This window comes from Pseudorca crassidens, chromosome 6, assembly GCF_039906515.1.
Source record: "Pseudorca crassidens isolate mPseCra1 chromosome 6, mPseCra1.hap1, whole genome shotgun sequence".
NCBI classification, from domain to species: Eukaryota; Metazoa; Chordata; class Mammalia; order Artiodactyla; family Delphinidae; genus Pseudorca; species Pseudorca crassidens.
Window position 1 is genome coordinate 94687133 of NC_090301.1, and position 24664 is coordinate 94711796.

The 24664-nt window shown below is 43.3% G+C and overlaps 1 protein-coding gene across 4 annotated transcripts in view; it reads right to left on the reverse strand.

Moving 5' to 3' along the window:
- Positions 1-24664, reverse strand: part of MGAT5 (alpha-1,6-mannosylglycoprotein 6-beta-N-acetylglucosaminyltransferase) — a 367372-nt gene that overhangs the window by 176664 nt on the left and 166044 nt on the right. The gene's annotated exons all lie outside the window — the stretch shown is intronic.

A 24664-nucleotide genomic window follows, 5' to 3' on the forward strand; every position in this document is an offset into this window, starting at 1 on the left:
TTGCTGTGAAATCAACTCAGCTTTACACATCACACCCAACGGGCCCCAATTCCAACCCATGGCCCCAGCCAACCAACACAAACAGCCCCCAGGCACACATATACACTCGACCACCATTACCACCACTACCACCAAGAAAAGCCATCCCTTCCCCCATCCCCAGCCTAGATTCAGTTCTTTGGTATACTTCCAATAATATCCAATCAAAGAGACTCTAAGGGACTACCCAAAATCATCTGTGGTCCTGATTTATGTCATACTGAAAATAGCTTCCAGCACCTGGAAACTTGAAAACTATATTTAGTTGACATTAATTTTTGATAAACAGGGATCTGTAACTACAGGATTTGATTTATATGCCCAGTTCCCATTATAAATAACTCCTCCAATTATCTGATCACATTCTTAGGGCTGGAAAAAAAAAATTGACATGAATTTCTACAAACAGAAATAACGTTCTAACTCTAAATTTTCAATTATATTATTTATACAAGGAATTCAGTGTTAATACAAAGATATACACATTTATACTCCAAAAGAAAAAAATTGCTTATATTACCTTACAATTTGGATAAACAGAAAACACAACAGACTTAAGGACTTGAAAGTTGTTTTTTTTATATATAACCTGGGTTATTTTTTTATGTTTCTATTAGAAAAAATTTGAAATATACACAACAGTAGAAGGAATGATAACAATAAACCTTTACTACCCACCACTTAGTTTCAACAATTAACAATATATTGTTGAATAGAAGTGGCAAGAGTAGACAATCTTGCCTTTTTCCTGATCTTCTGGGAAAAGCATTCAGTTCTTCTCTATTAAGTAAGATGTTACCTGTAGGTTTTTCCCTAGTTTGTTGAGAATTTTTTCATGAATCAGTCAGATTTTTTCTCAAATGGTTTCCTGCATTTATTAAGATGATATGTAATCTCTGACCTTTGTTCTATTAATATGGTGTATTATATTAATAATCTCTGAGTGTTGAACCAACCTTGCATTCCTGGGTTACATTTCAATAAGTCACGATATATAATCCTTTTAATATATTGCTAGATTTGGGTTCCTAGTATTTTAAGAATTTTTGTGCCTGTGTTCATAGGAATTCATGATTTGTAGTTGGTTTATTTGTGATATCTTTGTCTAATCTTTAGTGTCTGCGTAACACTGGACTGATAGAATGGTTGGGAGGTATTCCTTCCTCCTACATTTTATGGAATCGTTTGTGAAGATTGGTATTATATCCTCTTTGAATATTGATAGAATTCACCAATGAAGCCATATGAGCCTGTATTTCTCTTTGTGGGAAGAGCTTTAAGTACTAACTCAACTTCCTCATTTGTTACAGAGCTAGTCAGATGATTCTGAGTCAGGATGGATCATTTGTCTCTTTCTAGGAATTTGTCCAGTTTCATCGAAATTGTCAAATTTGATGGCATAAACTTATTCATAGTATTGCCTTATAACCTTTCTAATTTCTGTGAGGTCATTAGTGATGTTCCTTTTCTCATTTGTGATTTTGGTAATTTACTAATACATTACTCTTTTCTTTTTCATCAGTCTAGCTAAGGATTTGTCAATTTTCTTGATCTTTCCAAAGAACCAACTTTTGGTTTCACTGATTTCCTCCATTGCTTTGATTTCTATTTCACTGACTTTTACTCTCATCTTTAGTATTTCTTGATTCCTGCTTGCTTTGGGTTTACTTTGCTCTTCTTTTTCTCATTTCTTGGTATAGAGGCATAAGTTATTGATTGGAACCTTCCTTCTTTTCTAATATAAGGATTCCAACTTATAAATCACATTAACATGTTATAAACAATATTATTTTATAAAATCTTGAAGAAAAAAACATACGTATATCTATCTATAGGTAAATCTATCATATTTACCCAAACATTTACTTTCTCTGGTGTTCTTCATTTCTTTGTGTAGATTCAAGTTACCATGTGGTGTCATTTCCTTTTAGCATAAAGGACAATTTTAGCTTTTCTTGTAAGGCAGGTCTTAGCAACAAATCTGAGTCTTTATTTGTCTGGGGATGTCTTCATTTTGAAGGACAGTTTTGCTGGAAAGAGAATTAATTGCTAGTTTTTCTCTTTCAGCACTCTGTTCAACAGTGTCTTCAATAGTGCCACTGTTTCTGATGTGTGAGTTATTTTCCACTTACTGCTTTCAAAAATTTCTCTTTATTTTCCAACAGTTTGCCTATGATTTGTCTACGTGTGAATCTCTTTGTGTCTATACTATTTTGGGTTCACTGAGATTCTTGGTCACTAGATTAATGTTCTTTATCAATTTTGGGAAGTTTTCCGCCATTCTTTCTTTTTTTTTTTTAACATCTTTATCGGAGTATAATTGCTTTACAATGGTGTGTTAGTTTCTGCTTTATAACAAAGTGAATCAGCTATACATATACATATGTCCCCATATCTCTTCCCTCCTGCATCCCCCTCCCTCCCACCCTCCCTATCCCACCCCTCTAGGTGGTCACAAAGCACCGAGCTGATCTCCCTGTGCTATGAGGCTGCTTCCCACTAGCTGTCTATTTTACATTTGGTAGTGTATATATGTCCATGCCACTCTCTCACTTTGTCCCAGCTTACCCTTCCCCCTCCCCATATCCTCAAGTCCATTCTCTAGTAGGTCTGCGTCTTTATTCCCATCCTGCCCCTAGGTTCTTCATGACTTTTATGACAGATTCTAGGTCCATCCACCTCACTACCAGCCATTATTTCTTCAAATGTTGTTTCTGACCTCTTTTCCTCTCTATCCTGTTGGGGCTCCTATTAAACATATATTAGTATGCTTGATTTCAGACAGGTCTCTGAGACTACTTTTCATCATTCTTTTACACTTTGTTCCTCAGGTTGGATAGTTTCTATTTACCTATCTTCAGGTCCACTAATTATTCCTTTTGACATCTCAAATATTGTCATGAGTTCCTTTGGTGAATTTTTCATTCCAGTTATTTCACGTTAAAACTCCAGAACTTCCATTTGGTTCGTTTTTTATAGTTTTTCTCTTTGCTGTGATTCTAATTTATGAGTTATTGTCATCATGCTTTCCTTTAATTTTTAAAAAAATTTATTTATTTTATTTATTTTTGGCTGTGTTGGGTCTTTGTTGCTGCGCGCAGGCTTTCTCTAGTTGTGGCGGGAGGGCTACTCTTTGTTGCGGTTCGTGGGCTTCTCATTGCAGTGGCTTCTCTTGTTGTGAAGCACGGGCTCTAGGCGCACAGGCTTCAGCAGTTGTGGCACGCGGGCTCAGCAGTTGTGGCTTGAGGGCTCTAGAGTGCAGGCTCAGTAAGCTGTGGTGCATGGACTTAGTTGCTCCGCGGCATGTGGGATCTTCCCGGACCAGGGCTCGAACCCGTGTCCCCTGCATTGGCAGGTGGATTCTTAACCACTGTGCCACCAGGGAAACCCCTCCTTTAATTTTTAAAACGTAGTTTCCTTTAGTTCTTATAACAACTGCTCTGAAGTCTTTTTCTGATAAGTTCAAGATCTATGCCCACTAACAGAGAGTCTCTATTAACTGCTTTTCCCTCCCTAAGGATAGCCTCACTTCCTGTTTCTTTGCCTAGCTCGATATTTTGGATATATGTTGTAGCAGCTCTGGATTCTGTCCACCACCACCCCCACCTCACCCCTGCTGGGAGTTGTTGCTAATATTTCGTTTGTTTAGCAATTTGCCTAGACTTAATCTGGAATCTGTTTCCTCCTTGGTATTTGGCGCTGAGACGTTCCTGCTCAGGTGTTTTTGTTTTTTAATATCTGGGTTTTTTTTTAAGCCTAGAGTCCTAGGGATCACCCCGTGTCTGCACAGCTTAGTAGTCGGCCAAACATTGTTCAGAGATTGGTCTGTTGGTAGGGCATTCCATATTCAGTTGTACTTAAATCCATCCAGGCTTTTATTTTCTGCCACATCCCCTTGTGTTTCCCCTGTACGTGCACACAGGTTTATGGTCAGCTAAGGACGAGTAGGCAGCTTGAGCCCTCTCTGGTCTCTCCTGAGCAAATCTGTGGAAAGCTCATAAAATCTTATGACTGTCTGATTTCCCAGATCTCCGTATCTGGCTAGTCTTCTGGTTCACTGCTTGCCCCAACCCAGGAAGCAAACTCCATCCAGCTGAGCCCGTGGTGTTCCCATTCATCTGCCAAGATCACTACTGTTACTGACTGGACATGGGATTTTCCTCTGCTCTGCTCCAAATCAAGTCAACCCCCTCTCTATCAATCAAGCTGTTGGTTTTCTCACATTGCCTTTCCCTGGTAGGCTGAGCTGGGGTAGAAAACAGCAGCAACTCCAGGCAAAAGGCTATCAACTCCCATTGTTCTAATGCAAAATTCCTGAGTTTCTCACGAGTAATTGCTTCTCAAATTGATGGATGCCTTTTGCCAGTTTCCAAAGCCGTGAAATGATTATATTTGACATGTTTGTCCAGTTTTATTATTGCTTTTTTTAAGAGAGGATCTGCCAAGCTACACCTTCCACCATATTGGAAGTTCTGACCCCAATACACATGGTGTCTTCAGAAAGAACTACAAATATTATGCAACATAAAAGTGTAATTTCTTCCTATTAATTTTCATCTATCTTCCCTTTTCTGGATTCTATAAGCTCTTATCATTTGAATACAGATTTTTTTCTTTTCCTCATCAAATAGCAAATCTATTTTAGTGAAGTAAAAATGACAGAAGAAAGAGAGGTTACATGAAATAGATAACATCTGCAGAATAAGGTCAGTTGTAAAAAGATTCTCTATTTTTGACTGTCTCTTGTACATACTCTGTAAGGAATAAGAAAAGTGGGTTTTTCTTTCAAGTATTAAAATTAACTCCAAACGATGAAAGGGAGAAGGAGAAACAATGCAAAAAGAAAGGGGAAGCAAAAGAACCTTAAGTTCTAGTCCTATGCTACAAAGAAGAAGAAATAAAAAAGAATATTTAAACTTCTACCGACAAAAATTTGAAGCCAAGGATATTAAGAACAGGAAATTCAGAAAAACTCAATGAGCCAGACTCTCCCTCAATACCAAACCAAGTAATTTAATATTTGGTGTTTATTTAGTGCCCACAAATTCCAGAAAATGACTCTCAGGTTCAGCCTGTTATATATGGTTTTAAATTGTGTACGGTTTTTTGAGTACCAGGTGTCCATCCCCGATTCCCGGAAACACAGATGTGTGAAGAACACAGCAACTCAAAGACAATTGGCTCTGCCTACCATGCTACACAAAATTTAATGAATTTAGTCTGTTCCCCACGCTTTTTTCCTCCACCTCACCTCTTTGCCTAAATGGCCAAGAACATAGTATTTCTTTGTCCAAAGAGTCAAAATTCAAATAAGAACAAACATGTGTGCTTGAGGCTGCCAAATACTACTAGATGAACCATTCTTCACCTCCAAAGGATTTCACCTTACTTTCTACCTCCCAAAGCACTTGCAGTCATTTTTGGGTCCCACTACAAACCGTAAACCCATAGATCTCTATGATTTGGAGAGAATGCTGTGAAACCATCTAACCATTCCCCCTATCCTGAGGCAGAACTTACATTAAGACAGAGGAATATTTGTTGCATTATGGTTAAGAGACTGAGCTGAAAGACAAACAGTACCTTGGTGTAACTCAAGCTTCCTGAAACTACTCTGCTGGGCCTCAAAGCTGCCCAAACAGCCATCCTGATGCTTCCAACAGAAACTCTGAACGGCCTTTTCCTGTTCGACTGAAGCCAGTGACATCATCAACGAACCACTGTCAGGCCACTACTGCTACTCCTATAATCCTTGGAGAGAATCTATGTGATGTATCAAAATGGAACGAATACGCTTGGTAAAATGATCATAAAACCACCTGCCAAAATCAAGGCGGAGAAGAGTGAGAATAAAAGAGAAGGCCAACAGAGGGACAAATATTTTCAGTGCCACGAAGATTTCTTTCCAACTACATCCTATTTCATAGCTCTCGTGTTTGGAAATTACTGAAGGAGGATCCCCAAATGACTGCATCTTCTCTGCCTGACTGAAGAGAGCCACGTAACTGACTTGGGCCCACCGACCTCCATCCCCACCCCCAGTCCCGCAAGACTCCAGCAGATACTTCTAGCACAGTCTGGCTCTCCTGTGACTATATTCAACTTATATCCATAATTTCTGCATTTTCTGGCCACTCCAAGTCTCCAATTCTTCTTTTCTGGCATCTTCAAAGACCTTAAGGGCCACCAAATGTCAATCAATGTATGGGCACCCATAACTAGACATCTAGACCTGCCTTTTATAAAACCACAGCCCTAAGCACACAGGATTACAATCCATTTACATAGAAGCCGACCTGCAGTGGGATGTACGTGGGCTAAAAATCCTCTGTTAGACTATATATTTCTAAGCTGTCTCAGAAATATGAGCATCCTACCCTGAGTACTCCATCCTAGTGGTTTCTCAGGCAAAGTCACCCAGCATCCCAATAAAATCCTTATGTTGAGACTTGGAAACAGATGAAACGACAAATGAAAAAATTAAAATGAAGACAGTTACTTTACTGCCAGCATGGAGATCTTCCCACTACTTATAAGGTCTATGGGGCTAGAGAGCAGGTGCAGCCCTTAACCACGGCCTGAAATAGTGCAGACCAGCCACCATGAAAAGAAGGCAGAACACAATTTCATCTCACTTCTGTGTCCCTCACTCAGAGGCAAAAGGATTGCGACCACCAGAAAAATGCACAGGATCTCTCTGCTGGATGGGAAATGCTGTGTGAAGCAGTCCAAGGACTAGTCCCTGCTAGATGTACCTTCCATCCATTTGGACATTGAAACACCCAGAGAACAAGCAGGCAGGAATCCGGGAGGGGAACAAAGGGAGTGAGTTATCTGCCAGAGCGTGTGGTCCAACCCTCTCACCTCCCCACCATCTTTCTCACTTGTGGCATCATGTGAGAGAAGGGACAGAGAGTATGGACAGAAGGGGCCTCACCTCATTACAGCAAAGCCACGATCACAGACCTGGGAGTGGCTGCATATCCACGTGTCAGCCTAGCTTCCAAGGGCTCAGCCACTATCAAAATAGACACTTTTCCAGCTTGGCTCTTTTTCAGTTGAAAGGAGGAGAGAGAAGGAGAAATAAAAAGAGCAAGGGAAGGAGGAAGAAAAGGGTAGATATGTGGAAGAAGAGGGAAGAAAAAGAAGGGAGCAGAGCACTTACTTACTCGCATCAACATCTACAGGCTTGTGTAATTTCCCTGCGTACTTATTATCCTAAAATCACAGCACAAGTAACCAGCCTAGTGCTTGGAACCAAGTGCCCGCTGATGATGGATTCATTTGCAATTTAATGAATCTACCAGCCATTTTCAATTTTCACATTTTCCACTCAATGAATAGTAACACTTATTATCATATACATGTTATAAAAACAGGCAGGAGAGGCCAGGGTGCACAGTGGTACCCAAAATGAATCGTAATTAAATGAGAAAAGGCTACCTCTCCTGTGTGAAGGTTTGCTAAGGACCTGAGCTCCCCTGGAGACATGCTTGCTTGCTATTTTCACCAGTGACAACAGTGGGTTTGCCCTGAGCCAGGCACCTATCTGGGAAGGGGTGACTGGAGACTCATGACCTCTCATCTGAAAGCTATTTGCGGAACCCACCTTGAAACACGGCCTTCCAGGTACCTGTCTGCCCTTATCAATTAGGTATCTGGGCCAACTGCAGTGGTTTTTCAAAGACCTGCAAGAACAGGGGGTCATATGCTTTGATAAACACCCCCTGCATGGCACGGAGAGCCTACAGCACAACCAGTGGGTACTAGAGTTGCCCATGGAAACTCCAAAGAGAAATTCAGCCACCAGCTATGGTCCAAGGCCAAGAATAATGAGGAAAATGGATCCTAATGGGGGAAAAAAACACTAAGTGATATCTGGGATCCTGGAATGGTCGGGGTAGGGCGGGTGGGAGGGGATAAACCTAAATTCTATTAAAATCACAGAATTTTGTAGTTGGAAGACCTTAGAGAGAACCCAAGTCATCTAACTCCAAAAGTAAACAAAGCAGAATCTGGCTTATCCTCGAGTTAAAACTCCATTTAGCAGAGCTGGCAAGAGAAGCAAACTCTCCTGTGACCGCATACAAGATGAGGGACTAGAAAGAGCTTGGAGTCGGGTCGCAGGTGCTCCAGTTAAGAGTGGGAGAACTTGGGCTTCCCTGGTGGCGCAGTGGTTGAGAGTCTGCCTGCCGATGCAGGGGACGCGGGTTCGTGCCCCGGTCCAGGAAGATCCCACGTGCCGCGGAGCGGCTGGGCCCGTGAGCCATGGCCGCTGAGCCTGCGCGTCCGGAGCCTGTGCTCCGCAACGGGAGAGGCCGCAGCGGTGAGAGGCCCGCGTACCGCAAAAAAAAAAAAAAAAAAGAGTGGGAGATCTTGAGCAAAGGACACTCCTCCCTGCTGTCCTCCAAAACAGAACTAGGAGGAATATTCTAGGACTGCTTCCTGAGGTACACTCTGTTCTGTGAAGACACAAGCACGATCCGAAAACTCGTCACTAAATGAGGCCATGTTTCCCTGCCGAGGTAGTGCAAGGTTTCCATTTTACTCATTCATTCTAAGGGGGCCCAACCCTTTCAACATATTAAAAATGTCAAACTCCAGACAAAAAAATATGATATGTATGTACGTCAACCCAGCCTGGCCTGACCCAGCCTGCTGGGTGAATGAATTTGAGAGGGGAACCTTCTAGATAAACAGTCATGGAAGGTCCCAGAATGGAGCAAACTCTATGACTGCTGATAAACAGGCAGAGACAAAGCACCATGCTTAATGCAGCCTGAGCAACCACCAGATACAGAACATGCACAGATTCTAGCAGGGCCCAAGTTTTATAAGCTGTTAGGAACAATCGACTAGACAAGTAATCGTAGCAGCTGCTATCACAATTAGCATCAATATATTCTCCCAGGGCTTCCCTGGTGGCGCAGTGGTTGAGAGTCCGCCTGCCAATGCAGGGGACACGGGTTCGTGCCCCGGTCTGGGAGGATCCCACGTGCCGCGGAGCGGCTGGGCCCGTGAGCCATGGCCGCTGAGCCTGCGCGTCCAGAGCCTGTGCTCCGCAACGGGAGAGGCCACAACAGTGAGAGGCCCGCGTACCGCAAAAAAAAAAAAAAAAAAAAAAAAAAAAAAAAAATATATATATATATATATATATATTTTTTTTTTTTTTTTTTTTTTTCTCCCAGCAGCCAGTGAACGACCCCAATTTGGCCTGCAGGGCTCTCAAACCTCAGCCTGTATCCCTCTCCCCCTTACGCACTCACTGCCCTGAGGCCACACTGTCCTCACCTGGACCTACAGAAATGCTAAGGAACATCCCGACTCCTAGACTCTCTCCCTGCTGTTTCCTCCGTCTCCAATGCCCTTCCAGGCAGTGAGTGGCTCCCTCACTTCATTCAGATTTTGGCTCAGAGACCTTCCCCACCCAATCTAAATACACTCTCAATCAGCCTCAGGTCATTTTCTCTCTCTTAAACTTGCTTTATATTTTTTATCACACTTATCACTACTTGACATTATTATATGCAAACTTGTTCATCTACTGCCTGCCTTACTTGCTAGAATGTAAGTTCCCTGAAGGGAGGTTCCTGTCCATTTCATTTTGCATTATGTCCCAGTACCTAGAAGACGCTGCACAAACACTTATTGAGTTACGTAATAAATTTTCAGACTCCACGTGCCCAATCTAATCATGAACTGGTCTCGCCCTGCTTGGTTCCACTGATGAAGTGTTCTCTGCTATGCTTTTCTACCACGACTGTAAAGTGCTGAAGAAACTGGTTTTGCTTTGCAGTTTGGTCTCTCTAGTATATTTTTCTCTGCTGGCAACAGATACCCAATAGAGAAGAAGCCACAGAATCAGCAAATTCCTCTGTCACAGTGATTGACTATGCATGACCGGCCCGCTGGTGCCCATTTTCGGGGCGGGGGTGGCACCCCTTTCAATGCAAAACCAGCCACAGTGGATGCATGTCCAGTGGAAAACCGAAGGGTAAGGGGGAGAGGTTTTAAAAAACAATTTATTGGGTTGGCCAAAATGTTCATTTGGGATTTTCGTATGATGTTATGGGAAAACCCGAACGAACTTTTTGGCCAATACCGTGTGGGAGGGGCGGTCAGAAATCAGTACAAACCCAACATTACATGACTAAGACAGGAAGGGATGCCTCGTTCGTGTGTGGAGCGAAAACAGGAAGGAAGAAGAGTGTGACAGAGGAGCGGGGGTGAGCAAACCACTGGCCTCATATTTATTGCACTGTAAGTAGAATTGATCTGTCACCTGCTTCAATCTCCCACACAACCCTCAGAAAGGCAACACAATCAGAGAAATACAAAGGAGACAGCTCCTGCTAGAAACGATAAGAGCCGAAGCTCAAAACACACTACAGTGCATCAAGTGGCCAAGATAAAGCTGGTGGGAGCAGCTCTTCTTGGTTTCACCTCATTGGTTCAAGCGTACGCTTTCTGAAAGAGTGGGCCAACATGAGAATACGTGTGTAGAATGATCCGACACCAGACAGCCTGTCTTGAATTTGCATAGCCTGCAAGGTTCCGAACGTTTTGAGAGCCAGCCCTGAGAATAAGCCGTTTTGTTGGGGGTCAGTATCCAACGCCGCTCCCAAGTTTGGCGATTTGCTAGGAAGACACAGCTAACATCTGTTACAGCAAAAGCAAAACCAGCAAAGGGAAAGAGCGCAGGGGGCTGAGTCAAAGGAAACGAGGCACAAGCTTACGAGTCCTCTCCTGGTGGAGCCACGCAAGATTCAGTTGATTCCTCCAGCCACAGGTTGCAACAACACGTGTGAAATGTTGTCTAGCTCGTTAGAGACTCGATGCCCTGGGTTTTTATTGGGGGCTGGTCACACAGGGACCCTCCGCCTAGCAGAAGCCAAGACTTGAAACTCCCAGAAGGGAAGCAGATGTTTGGCAAAAACTACATTGTTTGCACAGGTCATTTAGGCACAGAGAGCCACTCCTATCAGGACATGGTAAGAACCCTCCTGAAATCCAAGTCCCCAGATGCCAGCCGTGGGCCAACCTTGCAAGCAGGCCTTTCTAAGGACAACAGCCTCGGGAGCATAATGTGAATCCTTTCTGCATAGACAGCCCTACACCATACCCAAGTCTGTCACCTCTATACACGCATGACACACAGGGCACTGCTGCCAAGATGCCCTGCCTCACGTAACGTGCAAGATTGTGGGCGGGAAGCAGCAGCTGGCAGCCTTGTGTCCGGGCCACTACCCAGGCACTGTCGTTGGCAGGGACTCTGGAAGAGCCACAGAGGAGTTATCAGCACCCAGGAAGAGAGAGGAGGTCTCCCAGTGCACAGAGCCCAGCAGTAGCTCTCCGCCCAAAGTCAGAGAGGGAGAGGCGGGGCGCACTGCAGAAGAGCAGTCCCACCGAGCACAGGCCATGCAGTGGGGGGCCAGCCACATGGGACGCTCAGCCCCCAGTGCAAGCACAGCCCTGGAGAAGTGGGTGGAGGTGACAGCCACAGGGGCAGACGTGGAGAAGTCACAGAAGGAACACTGGGGCCCTGCAGACAAGAGAGATGAAGGGCATCCAAAAAAGACTGGTGGTTGAAACATATAGAGAGGCTGTCAGCTTCCACGTGCTAACCGCTGGCATCCATCCATCTGCTGGTTGTCTTCGCAATGCTTTGAAAACGGTGACAAAACGAGGTTTGAGCAGGTTAAGCCCATGCTGTACGTCTGATATTTCCAGAGGCACGGGGAGTAGGGGAGAAGCGTGGAAAGGGAAGTGGGGTGGCTTTCAGGTAGCATGTGGCTATAAGAGCAATATTCTGGGACCCTCCTGCACCGTTGGTGGGAATGTAAATTGGTGCAGCCACTACAGAGAACAGTATGCAGGTTCCTTAAAAAACTAAAAATAGAACTACCATATGACCCAGCAATCCCATTCCTGGGCATCTATCTAGAAAAGACGAAAACTCAAATTTTAAAAAATACATGCACCCCAATGTTCATATTAGCACTATTTACAATAGCACAGACAGGGAAGCAACCCAAATGTCCATCAACAGATAAATGGATAAAGAAGATGTAGTACATATATGCAATGGAATATTACACAGCCATGAAAAATGAAATAATGCCATTTGCAGCAACATGGATGCACCTAGAGATTATCATACTAAGTGAAGTAAGTCAGACAGAGAAAGACAAATACCATATGATATCACTTACTTGTAGAATCTTTAAAAAATGATACAATGAACTTATTTACAAAACAGACTCACAGACATAGAAAACAAACTTATGGTTACCAAAGGGGAAAGGGGGAGGATAAATTAGGAGTTTGGGATTAACAGATACACATTACTATATATAAAGTAAACAACAAGGACCTACTGTATAGCACAGGGAACTTTATTCAACATCTTGTAATAACCTATATTGGAAAAGAGTCTGAATAAGAACATACATACATGTGTGTATATATATATGTATATATGTAACGGAATCACTGTGCTCTATACCTGAAACTAACACAACATTGCAAATCAACTATGCTTCAATAAAGAAAAAAAAAAGCAATATTCCTGGAAACCAGTTATCTGGGAAATTCAGAGAAGGGTGGACTGACCAGGTATTACACTCACATACACCATTTGAAGAAAGATGACTGCCACTGTCATCTTATTTGTTTTTGCAGAAGGCATGACAATCCCACTTATTAGTTTTGATTCATAAGAACAAGGAACCATCCATCTTCCTGAGCCTTTGCAAATACTTATATAGTACAAAGCAACCAACAAACATCTAGTTCAAGGGTTTGTGAACTCTTCTTTAAAAGAGCCAGGTCATAAATATTCTACACTTTAATGGTCTCTGTCACAACTTCTCAACTTCTGCCATGAAAGCAGCAAGAAGGTAGCCATAGGCAACACGTAAACAAATAAGCCCGACTGTGTACCCGTAAAACTCTGTATTTACATAAGAGGACGTGGGCTAGATTTTGCCCACAAGCCATCAACATTTGCTGACCACTGCTCTAATTTATATATAGAACTTGTGAGAGGCAGAAACAGGTCTTGGATGGCCATTTAGGTTTTTAGTTGAACTGCTGTTGACCTATCTGATAAGAAATGCATATAGAGCATTTCAGGTCCCTCTATCCTCACAAGAGACTACTAGAGCCACGTCAGGGAGACAGAATCACACAAAGCTAACAAATATAAAGGAGGCCTTCACTTCCAGACACCAAGATTCAAACTTCAGTGAGTGCTCAAGAGACTAAAACCAAAAAAGGACATGAACAGGATATATATGAAATATACAAGTCTCATGAAACATATGGAAAACATCCAACCTCTCTAGTAATCAGAGAAACACATGTAAAATATCATTTTCTATTTATTATGCTGGCAAAGTTTTTTTTTTTTAAAGGAAAATACCAAGTATTTAGACAGAGAATGTAAAACAGGAATATTCAGACATTATTGGTGAGAGTGTAATTTGTAATGGCTATACTTCAGATGCTTATATTAGAGATTTCCAGTCAGAAACAGCAATGGTTTACTCCCTGGAACCAAAAAAGGTTCTGGATCTAGAACAGCAGAAAGGGTAGAGAAGTGGGGATAAAGTCCCTACTCCAAGTTTTAAAAGGCCCCAGTCTCCAGCTCTGTGACAGAGTTTTAGCAGTGATGCTTTTGGTCCCCTGGGCACTGAAGGATTCATCTCTGAGGAAAGTAACCAGAGAGAGAAAAGACTAATCCATGTGTCTGGGGTCGTCTTGTAATGTCCTCTAGAGTCCCTGTGAGGGGTCCAGCCGCTGTCAATCCTCAACCATCGCCAAGCCCTGTGCTCCCCATAGCTTCCCCCTCCAGTATGAAAAAACATGCACAGGTTACCTGACATTTGAGAAAACATTCTAACGTGAAAGAAACCAAAACAAACTCATAAATAGAAAGAAAGGGACAGAAAAAGAACTCAGAGGAAATAGAGATTACACAGAAAACAGAAAACGATTTAACAATATTTTTAAAATATAATAAATATCTGACAGATACCAAGAAATATATTGATTCAGGAAACCAGAACAAGAACAGGATGCTATTTTTTTTTTTTTCCGGTACGGGGGCCTCTCTCTGTTGTGGCCTCTCCCATTGCGGAGCACAGGCTCCGGACGCGCAGGTTCAGCGGCCATGGCTCACAGGCCCAGCCGCTCCGCGGCATGTGGGATTTTCCCGGACCAGGGCACGAACCCGCGTCCCCTGCATCGGCAGGAGGACTCCCAACCACTGCGCCACCAGGGGAGCCCAGGATGCTATTTTTTCTTTTAAAAAAAGAGGAAACTTGAGAGAACAAGCACTCTTGGAAATGAAGACTGAATAGAAGAATTAACACATTTAGTAAAGGAGCTGGATATAAAGTTGAGGAAATCTTCCAGAAAATAAAGCAAAAAGATGAACAGAGGGATAATAGGAGAGAAAAATTAGAAGTGAGGAGAGGGGAAATCAATCACAAGTGCAAATTCCAACTAATGTTCTAGAAGAAAAAGTAGGGGAAAATGGGGAGCTGGGCAGGGGGCAGGGAGGACGAGGGACTATAAATATAATAGTTTAAGAAAAGTTCCCAAACAAGAAAAACATAAATATCCCAATGGAAAGAGTCGGAATCATGATGAAATACAGCCCACACCAGGCATAGGAAATGCAGAGAACAGGGCAGAAAGCGAATCCCACAAGCTTCCAGAGGGGCCACAGGTCACACCCAGGTACGAGAATGCCACCAGACTTCTCAAAAATAACACAAAGGAACAAGGTCTTCGAATTTTTAAGAAAAATAATTTTCAGAGTTAGAATCTTATATTCAACTAATTTTACATTCAACTAATTTATCATTCAAGGTACAAGGAAGATATTTTCCATTTACTGAGGCTTACTGTGGTGATCATTATGCAATATAGGCAAATATCAAATCATGACACTGTACACTTGAAACTAACATTATATGTCAGTTACATGTCAATTAAAAAAGTATATTTTCCAACAGTCAAAAATTTTCTCCCTATGTACCCTCATCTCCTCAGTAAACTACCTGAAGTTGAGCTTTACCTGGATGAGGTAATAAACCAATTTTAGAAACACATTGAATCCAGGAAATAGAAGACTCAGCACAAAAGAGAGGGAAAGAGTCTTCCCCAGCGTGTTAGAAATAAGGCAGCCCCAAGACAACAACCGAATAGGAGGCCCAGAAAGACCAGGCCAGACTGCAACAGGAGGGCAGGAGGCTCCAGGAAGAAGGCTGCTGAATAAAAATGCATCCAAGACACTATCTGATCTGCTGCCCAAATTAAGAGGGATTCTGATGGAAAGTTCAGGGCTGAATTTTGATGAGGGCAAGAATTTTTGTTGGTTTTGTTCAATGATGTATTCCCAGGACCCTGAAAGTAATTAGTAAATATTTACTGTACCTATTAAAACGAAACAAATATAAAAAGTAAATTATTAACTGGGAAAAACAAAAAGATGTATCAGGAAGGCAATTCAGTATCATACCACTTTACTGGAGAGCTATTCAGTATCTTTATAGCTTAAGCACTGACAGCTGATTTAACTCTAAAAAAAAAAATCAAGACAATAGGATTCTAGAGGATGGGGAGAGAAGTGTGTGTGGAAGGGGTTCCTGGCCACTGTGGTATGTAGTGCTGGAAAGCTATATTCCCATCTTCCACAACAGAAAACCAGTAGATAATGTTGAAAACTACAAGATGAGGAAAAGCAGCATATATGTGTTAATGAGAAATATGAAGATATATATTGGAAGAAACAACAAAATAGAGCTAAAGGTATTTACATTTGTCAGGGGGAGGGAAAATGAATAAATACAAGACAGGCGACGGGCTTTGTAGAAGTCTTGTATTATTTGACTTTTAAATTTAGATGCATGCTGTTTCCCTGGTGGCGCAGTGGTTGAGAGTCCGCCTGCCGATGCAAGGGAAAAGGGTTCATGCCCCGGTCTGGGAAGATCCCACATGCCGTGGAGCGGCTGGGCCCATGAGCCATGGCCGCTGAGCCTGCGCGTCCGGAGCCTGTGCTCCACAACAGGAGAGGCCACAACAGTGAGAGGCCCACGTACCGCAAAAAAAAAAAAAAAAAAATAGATGCATGGCCTAATTTGATAAAAATAAAAATTAAACCTAAGAAAAGGCTTACATTTTAGGCCTAGCCATTTGATAGCTAAGAAACTCTCCCAGGAGAATAATCAGATGTGCAAAGACCTATGTTCACTGCAACAATCTTCTTAATAGAAAAAAAAGGGGGGGGGGATCTATTATTTCTTTCATAATAGAAACTATTAGGGATTTAGTTAATGAAATAAGAATGAAATATTATGTTGTTATTTAAATAATCAAGCTTTTGAAGAATAATAAAAACAATAGAATGCTCCTTTAAAAATCAGGATTTAGAAACTATACAGAGTACAAGGATAGTTTCCATATGCATAGAAAAAAGAAAAAAGCAAGTATATGTTAACAGCTATGTGCTCTAGAGAGTAGGATTACAGGTCATTTTTCTTTCTTATTTATACTTTTCCATATCTTCTAAATTTCCTACAGTGAATTTGTATCACTTGGTCAAACACTTTTACAGTGTTTTTAATTTATAAAGCAGGAAAAAAATATAAAAACTGGAAAACAATTCTTGGTATTTTTCTAGAGAAAATGACCTCATTTGAAATACTTAATGGTTAAGAAAAAAATAAAAGGGTAATCAATGCACAAGGGCAAAAAGACAAAAATAAAAAATCAAAACCCACAAAATAAAGTACGTCTGGTGCCTGAAACACAATCACACTGGAATCGCCAAATAAAGGTCCTGTCTCTTCGATTACCTTCCATTGTTGAGCCTTAAACTGGCCTCATCTTTTAAAACACCCTGGATGTGACCTTTTGGCTTGAGGGTCAGTGAAATCCTATTGTCCCAGCTGTGGGCAGCATCTCTGGATGTGAAGTTTAGATCCAAGCCAACCAGGATCTGAGTCCCAGCTCAGGCTTTCACCAATGTGGGCAGATTATACACTCTCTCCTACCCTGCTATTCCTTGTCTATTAAATTGGGATAATTATTTTGCAGGTCTGCTCTGAGAAAAGAACTAGTAAAGTACTTTAAAATGATTATTTGTAGGGCTTCTCTGGTGGCGCAGCGGTTCGGAGTCCGCCTGCCGATGCAGGGGACGTGGGTTCGCGCCCCGGTCCGGGAAGATCTCACATGCCGCGGAGTGGCTGGGTCCTTGAGCCATGGCCGCTGAGCCTGTGTGTCCGGAGTCTGTGCTCCACAACGGGAGAGGCCACAACAGTGAGAGGCCCGCATACCGCCAAAAAAGAAAAAGATTATTTGTGTCTGGGACATAGTAATCCATCAATAAATGGTGACTATTTTTTTGTTCTATTTTATAAACACCTCACAAATTAAATCTGTTTAGCCGTAGTCACTGATAGAAAGTACACACTCATCCACTCACTGACTCCTCCCAGACTTAACTATGGGCCATGTGTGCTCAGTTTGAGAACGGGCAAAGGGACAGACTGATTTCAAAGAGCTACACAGCAGTGACTAGCTCACCGTGTCAAATTTTTACAACTTCATCCTTTATTAAGAAAGTGGCTGTCTCCAAGGGAACTTGATCAACTTGCAAAGGATTTGCGAGCTCTTTTTACAAATCACAGATGAAGGTTCAAGAGGTACAAGAGATGTGCAGTGTGAATAACAAAAAGCTATACCTTTGGAAATTAAATCAATCAGAGCAGTATTAGTTAGACTGACCTTTACCAAGGTCAGGGTGTTACATCCACACAAGGTATGCCTTTCATCAGGGCTTTAAACATTTTTAATAGTGTTTTCAATGACTCTGCTTGTAGTTTCTAGCCCCCAAATCTGTAGGGTGTCAAAGTATAAGTATGATGTAAATTTGAAAGATGAGGAAAATTGGCACCATTATCAAGAAACTGTTGAGAAGACCAGAGATGAGCGAATGTTTCTCCTCCATTCAAACGTGGTAGAGGAATAAGATTATAAAAAGTAAGAATAAGCTTCCTGTTCATTCCTGGCAAAATTCTAGAGAAGACTACTATACAGATAAGAGTAATTAGAATACCAACTAAACTATCATTCTCCACAACTCTCTCCCTCCCCCTTTTTAAAGGGGTACCAGATCAGGAAAGGAGGGAAGGGTGAAATGTCCTGACATGACATCTTGATGTTAGTCTTTTAATGATAGCCTTGTGAATAAGATTGGAAAGTGATTGACTAACTGGTTGTATTTGTACCTGGTCCAGCAATTACACCAGAGCGATACTGATCAATGGACCCACTTCAACCCAGAAGTTGCCTCTAGTGCGATCGCCATGCCTCTGCTCTTCAACTCATTGACTGAAAGCCAAAGTGGAAATAATGATGACCCACTTGGAAGAAAAAACTAATAATTCAGAAGACAACAAAAACTTTAAAGAGTCAATAGGAGGGTAAGGTCCCTCTTTTCTTCCAAGCTCCAGACTACTCAGCTACTTTCTGGAGGAATGAACACAGCTGTGGCATCCCACCGTAAGTGGAGAGTCTTGGCAAACTGGAGCATGCTCAGAGGAGGGCACTGGGGCAAGGGGTGGAGACGCCACACACCAGGAATGGACTGGTGACAGACCTGACACGGTGAGGAGGTACTGCCTGAAAAGGAACACTCTGTAGACACATGACACAAGTCTCCAAAGAATAGGAGTTGTTCTAGAAGGAGAAGCCAAGGTCAGCAAGTGAAAATACCAAACTGAACTGCCCCAAGCCCAGCTGGTTATCCTCTACAGTGGTTGAGCCCTCCCAGGGCCAGAGCTCATGGGGCACAGGTGGTGCACTGCACTCCGGGGAGCACCATTCATTTAGAGCAATGGGCAGCAAGCTTTTTCTGTAAAGAGCTAGAGAGTAAATATTCTCAGCTCTGTGGATCCTATGGTCTCCACCACAACTTCTCAATTCTGTATCTGTAGCACAAAAGCAGCCATATATGGAAATAACTGGATTCTAACACTTTATTTAAAAAACATGTGGTTGGCCAGATGTGGCCAGTGGGCCACAGTCTGCTAACCCCCTTATATAGACTATGAGGTCCATTGGCGTTGTATAAGTTCTAGGCTAGAAGATCATCCACCCAGGGTTTCAGAAGGTTGCAGTCCCTCAATTTGGGGGAAAGGTTAGAACATCCAAGTCTCTTCTACTTCTAAAAGTCCATGAAAATCTGGCTATGAAAGAAAAAACAGAAAAATCAGATGATCTCACAGTTGGTTCTGATAGCAGTAGGTCTAGAACCCAGACCTCCTGTATCCCTGGTCCTATACTCCTTCACCGTGGCACACAGTTCCAAGCCTGGCATTCCTCAACTTGTGGCCAGCTTACACTCAGAAATCTTTTGAAGGCCAGCCAGTCACGTATTCTCAGAAACCTTCTTGCACTGATGCCCATGTCTTTGCATCCCTGATATCACACAGAGAGAACCCAGTGGCCAGGAGAATCCGTGCGATTCTCTCCTTTGGAGACCAAGGACAGAGTAGGCAGAGACTGAATGTCACCTGTAGAAGAGTTTCTTGTGGAGCCTGGGAAGCAGGGCCAGACTTTCACCTCATGACTCCGTGTGTCCAAGATTTATTTCATCTTGAGTCAAGGGGAGCAGAGGAGATGACTGAAGCAGTGAGAAAATCTGCATCTTGGACCCAGATAAACCCTGATGACTTCTAATCCAAGTACCATCTTTCAGGAAGCATTAAGCTGAAAGCAAGAACCCAATGTAGGTCAAGCCACACAAATACCATATAGGACCAATGATGATTTCACTGTGGCCTTCTGAAGACTTGCTGTCACACACCCACATCCCCAAATCTGAAATGGTTTCTGAAAAACAAACACTACATTCTTCAACAATGGTTTTAAATCTGAAGAGAGATAGGCAAAAACAGACAAGAAGTTGATCTCCACTTCATGACCAAAAGCCCAACCCTACCCCAAATGTGTGACCCTTCTGCTAAAGACTTGATTACATTTAGCCTACTTGGCAAACGAATAGAATTTGCCCTCACTTTGGTGCCTTAAATACAAGTTTTTAAAAATTTATTTCATCAAAGTATAGCTCATTTACAATTCGTGTTAATTTCTACTGTACAGCAAAGTGATTCAGTTATACATGTATATACATCATTTTTCATATTCTTTTCCATTATGGTTTATCACAGGATATTGAATATAGCTCCCTGTGCTACACAGTAAGACCTTGTTGTTTATCCATTCTATAAATAATAGTTTGCATCTGCTAATCCCAAACTCCCAATCCATCCCTCCCCGACCCTTTAATACAATTTTTGAAGCTCGTTAAATTTGGCTAAAACGTCAATGGAACAAAGTCACCTACCATTTGCCAAAACCACTTTTTGATCGTTATAATAATTGCCAGTGTTTTCTGAGCACTTTCTGTTTCCCAGCCCTTCGTACACACTTTCTCACGAGGTCCTCACAAGGTCCCCATGAACTAATTTCTGCAGTACAGATGAGGAAACTGAGACTTGATCTCTCTAAATGACTTAGCCAGAGCCACAGGTAGAAGTCAGATTTGAATGCCAGCAGCCTGAGCATGGAGCCTGTACTCTCGGCTGCTATACACACTTAGGATCATCACACACTGAACCACTGCATTAACACAATACTTGGCCATGGTTCCGATACCATCTCTCAAATACCCGGCCTGAGTCTAGCATCAATCACAATATATACCAGATATAGTCTGGTAGTAAATGTTCTCTTTTGGGGTTCTAATAGACCATCTTCTGCAGTAAAAGATTAAAAGGGCGCAGCAGTGTTTCTTGAATACACCCAGGAAGAATGTGCCAGTGATCCCTGTGTGTGGACCAACCTTCCCCAGGTGGCCTCATGGCTTCCTTCCTCACCCATCTGGGTCTCCATCAATGTCACTTCTTCAGAGAGGTTTTCCCTGCCAACCCACCCAAACCTGAAGCAGTCCCCGCTTCCCTGCTATCTCCTCATTCTGCTTCGTTGTCTCCTATAGCATTTATCACCACTGGGCATAGTATATGCTTGGGTATTTGTTGATTACCTGCTTTCACTGCTGGGCTGTAATCTCCAGGAAAGAAGACACTTGGTTTTGCTCACCCCTCTATCTCCAGCACCTAGAAAGTACCTGGCACAGAACACATGCTTCCACTATCTGGTAGGAAAGCAGCAAATCAATCACTCTCTGAGTGACAGCATAACTGCTGCTTTGTATTTTCGTCTTTGTGCTTAGCTGTAATTTCTAAATTTCTAGCAGTCAAGTGTTATCCTTTTTTGTAATACAGAAGTAAAGTTCTATTTACAAAGCCCTTCCTTTAGAGAATACTACCTCTTATTACATAAACTCAAACATAGAGATTATGACTGCTTTTGGTCACTGGTAGCCTGGAGGCATGAAAACCACGCTAAGCGAACCCCCGGGTGCCCTCAGATGACAGGTGAGCATGGCCAGCCACGGGCAGGCACTCATCACAGGCTTTGCTGGCCAACTCAGCTGCTGCTAATGGCCCTGTCTTCGGTGAACAGCGGTCCCCCCCAACCCGGCCCAGACATGTGTGCCAGAGCCTCTGCCTAGCCCTCCCAGCGTTCCTGGGAGTGCAGGGAAGGCAGTAGGCAGTTTCTCCTCGTCACCACGTTACTCCGTCTCACAGGGGCCAGAAATGGAAGGAGAGAATGGAGGTCATAACAGTCCCCTGGAGGATACCCATGGGCGGCCCCGGACCTCAGCTCAGGAGCGCCACGGAAAAGAAACCACTGGAACCGCAGCCAAGTGGTCCACTGTATCTCCATCTCAGACACCATCAGATTCAGCTTTTACTCATCTTCTCTTTACCCCAAGCCAACTGCCCCTTGAAATAAAGTCTTAAATATTTACTCGGCTCTTCAGCTCATCTCGCTATAATGTGTACTGCTCCTATTAACTTAATCTTAATGAGAGTAATTATTGAGGAAGTTCTATTAGCATAAAGTTTAGACAGGTTAATGACTGCCTTCCCTTGAGAGCTGACCTCTACAGCACAGGAATTCCCCACCCTGCTTTGGAGTGAGATGGTGTAGCGAGGGGTCAGGCACAGTTTCCAGAATGCTTGAGTTTGCTGTCACAAAGGCCATATGACAACCACCGTGGGACAGTGGACATTCCTTCTGTGCCAAATCCTGTAGGTTATTCCAAGCCCTATCCCCAGATGGCTACAGAGTTTGAAGGTCATTTCCCAGGCAGAGCCAACAGGTCCTCCCAGACTAGAGTGAAAGAAGCTCGAGGTTGAAGGTCAAGGAAGGTACTCTGAGCATTGCTGATCGTGGCTTCCTTCTCCTCCGCTACACGGCGAGCCCTACGTTCCCAGCAGGAGCCCGAGCTTCTGACCCGGCTGCATCCCCACTGCCTGATACAAGGCCTGGCACCATTCAGGCAGTGCTGGGTGTATAAAGGGCACATCAGTGCTTGCTATATTATCTTTGGGCCCCTCCCTTCTAACAGGGTACTAACCACAAAGGGCGGGGTCTGCCGGTATGTGGCGACAAGACGTGGTGCAGGCTCTCAGCACAACTTTATCTCATACATCCTCAGCGCTCTTGGGGAGAACGTTGGTATCACTATCTCTCTTGCACAATGAAGCTGAGGCTCAGCGATAGTGACAAAACGCCAACAGCGGGTAAGTAAGGGGGGCTGGGAGTTCTGCTTAAGATTATCTGATACCAATGGTCCAGCCTGTGAGTGCCAAGAGCTTCCAGGAGTCCCTTTCCCCAGGTCCAGTTTCCTCTAGGAAACAGCATCAGAACTGGGTAGTTTACACACTCACAAGCACTGACCATCTGCTACACGCCTGGCCACAGCTCGAAGCCTGAGCTGCATCCTTAAGAAGTGCATCTCCCGGGCTTCCCTGGTGGCGCAGTGGTTGAGAGTCCACCTGCCGATGCAGGGGACACGGGTTCGTGCTCCGGTCCGGGAGGATCCCACATGCCGCGGAGCGGCTGGGCCCGTGAGCCATGGCCGCTGAGCCTGCGCGTCTGGAGCCTGTGCTCCGCAACGGGAGAAGCCACAACAGTGAGAGGCCCGCGTACCGCAAAAAAAACAAACAAACAAAAAAAAGAAGTGCATGTCCCAGTGGCCAAAACTTACTGAGCTCTTATTTTTGTTTTCCATGTATTAACTCACAGTCCTCACCATAGCACCACAGCCCAGGTACTTTAATCCCAGTGTACTGATGAGGAAGCTGACCGGGTTTCTCCAAGGACATATGGCTAGAAGGGGGCAGAGTGGGTATTTGAGCCCAGGCAGTCAGGGCTCAGAGTCTGAGCCAGAACCTATGGCTGCTGTTAGATCACACCCGCCGGACAGGGCAAGCATTAGCTCAAGCCCTTCATTTGATGTTCACCGTGGTTCTCCCATTTCAAGAGCCCATCTCCAGCTGCATCCAAGTAGAGAGGAAGTCCCCACTGTAGATGTTGACTTGAAAAGTTCACCAACACGAAACATCAAGACAGCTTAAAAGCGGTTCAAGACTTGTGGTTGCCAAGGGGGAGGAAGGGAGAGGGAGGGAAGGTCTGGGAGTTTGGGATTAGCAGATGCAAACTATTATATAGAGGATGGATAAACAACAAGGTCCTACTGTAGAGCACAGGGAACTATATTCAATATCCTGTCACAAACCATAATGGAAAAGAACATGAAAAAGAATGTACATATATGTCTAACAGAATCACTTCGCTGTACAGCAGAAATTAACACAACATTGCAAATCAACTATAACTACAATAAAATAAATTAAAAAAAAAAAAAAGCAGTTCAGAGCGTAGCTGGTCACCTCTGACAAGGCACATCAAAATGCACCCTCTGTCGACCCCCGACGGGAGCCCCGCAGCTGGCCCTGCTGATGCTACAGGCCCTCAGTCTGACATAAATGGACTTGGGGGCTGTGATCATGCATGTGAGATGTGCCTGATGTCCAAAAGCAAAGGAGGGACAGAAAAAGGAGACCACCAGGAGGTGATGTCTGCAGGCCGAACTGTGGGGCAGCTCAAACTCGCTTCCTCATGTTACCGAACTGAACACCTCTTTCCTTCATTTCTAAACCCAGCCAAGAACTTCAGACCACCTTTACCATATATGCTCCATCTCTTCTTTTTCTGAGATCCAGTGAGGATGGGAAAACCAAACTAGCAACTGATTTTCATTGAGGCCACCTAATTTTAGAAGCTAGGGATATGCAAAGCCAAAAGCACAGCTTAAAAGAAAATTCCTCAAAACCCCAAAAGCCTCTGAACCTAAGAATCCTTTTCAACAACGTGGAGACACAGACAGTTCCCTGCTTCCATCTAAACAGCTTTCATTCTAAAATATTTCTGAATTTTTAAAATCTCAGGCTCTAGAACGCTTCTATTGAAATAACGTGTCAACGCAAACAGGTAGAGGATGAAACGGCAAAGACACGGGAGTGTCTTCAGGAAAGCATAGGCTGAGCTGTCACTGTGGAATGTCTTTTGAATCAATACCATATGTAAGCTGATAGCACAACTGTATACACACACCTCATTAAGCCAAATGAGAGCG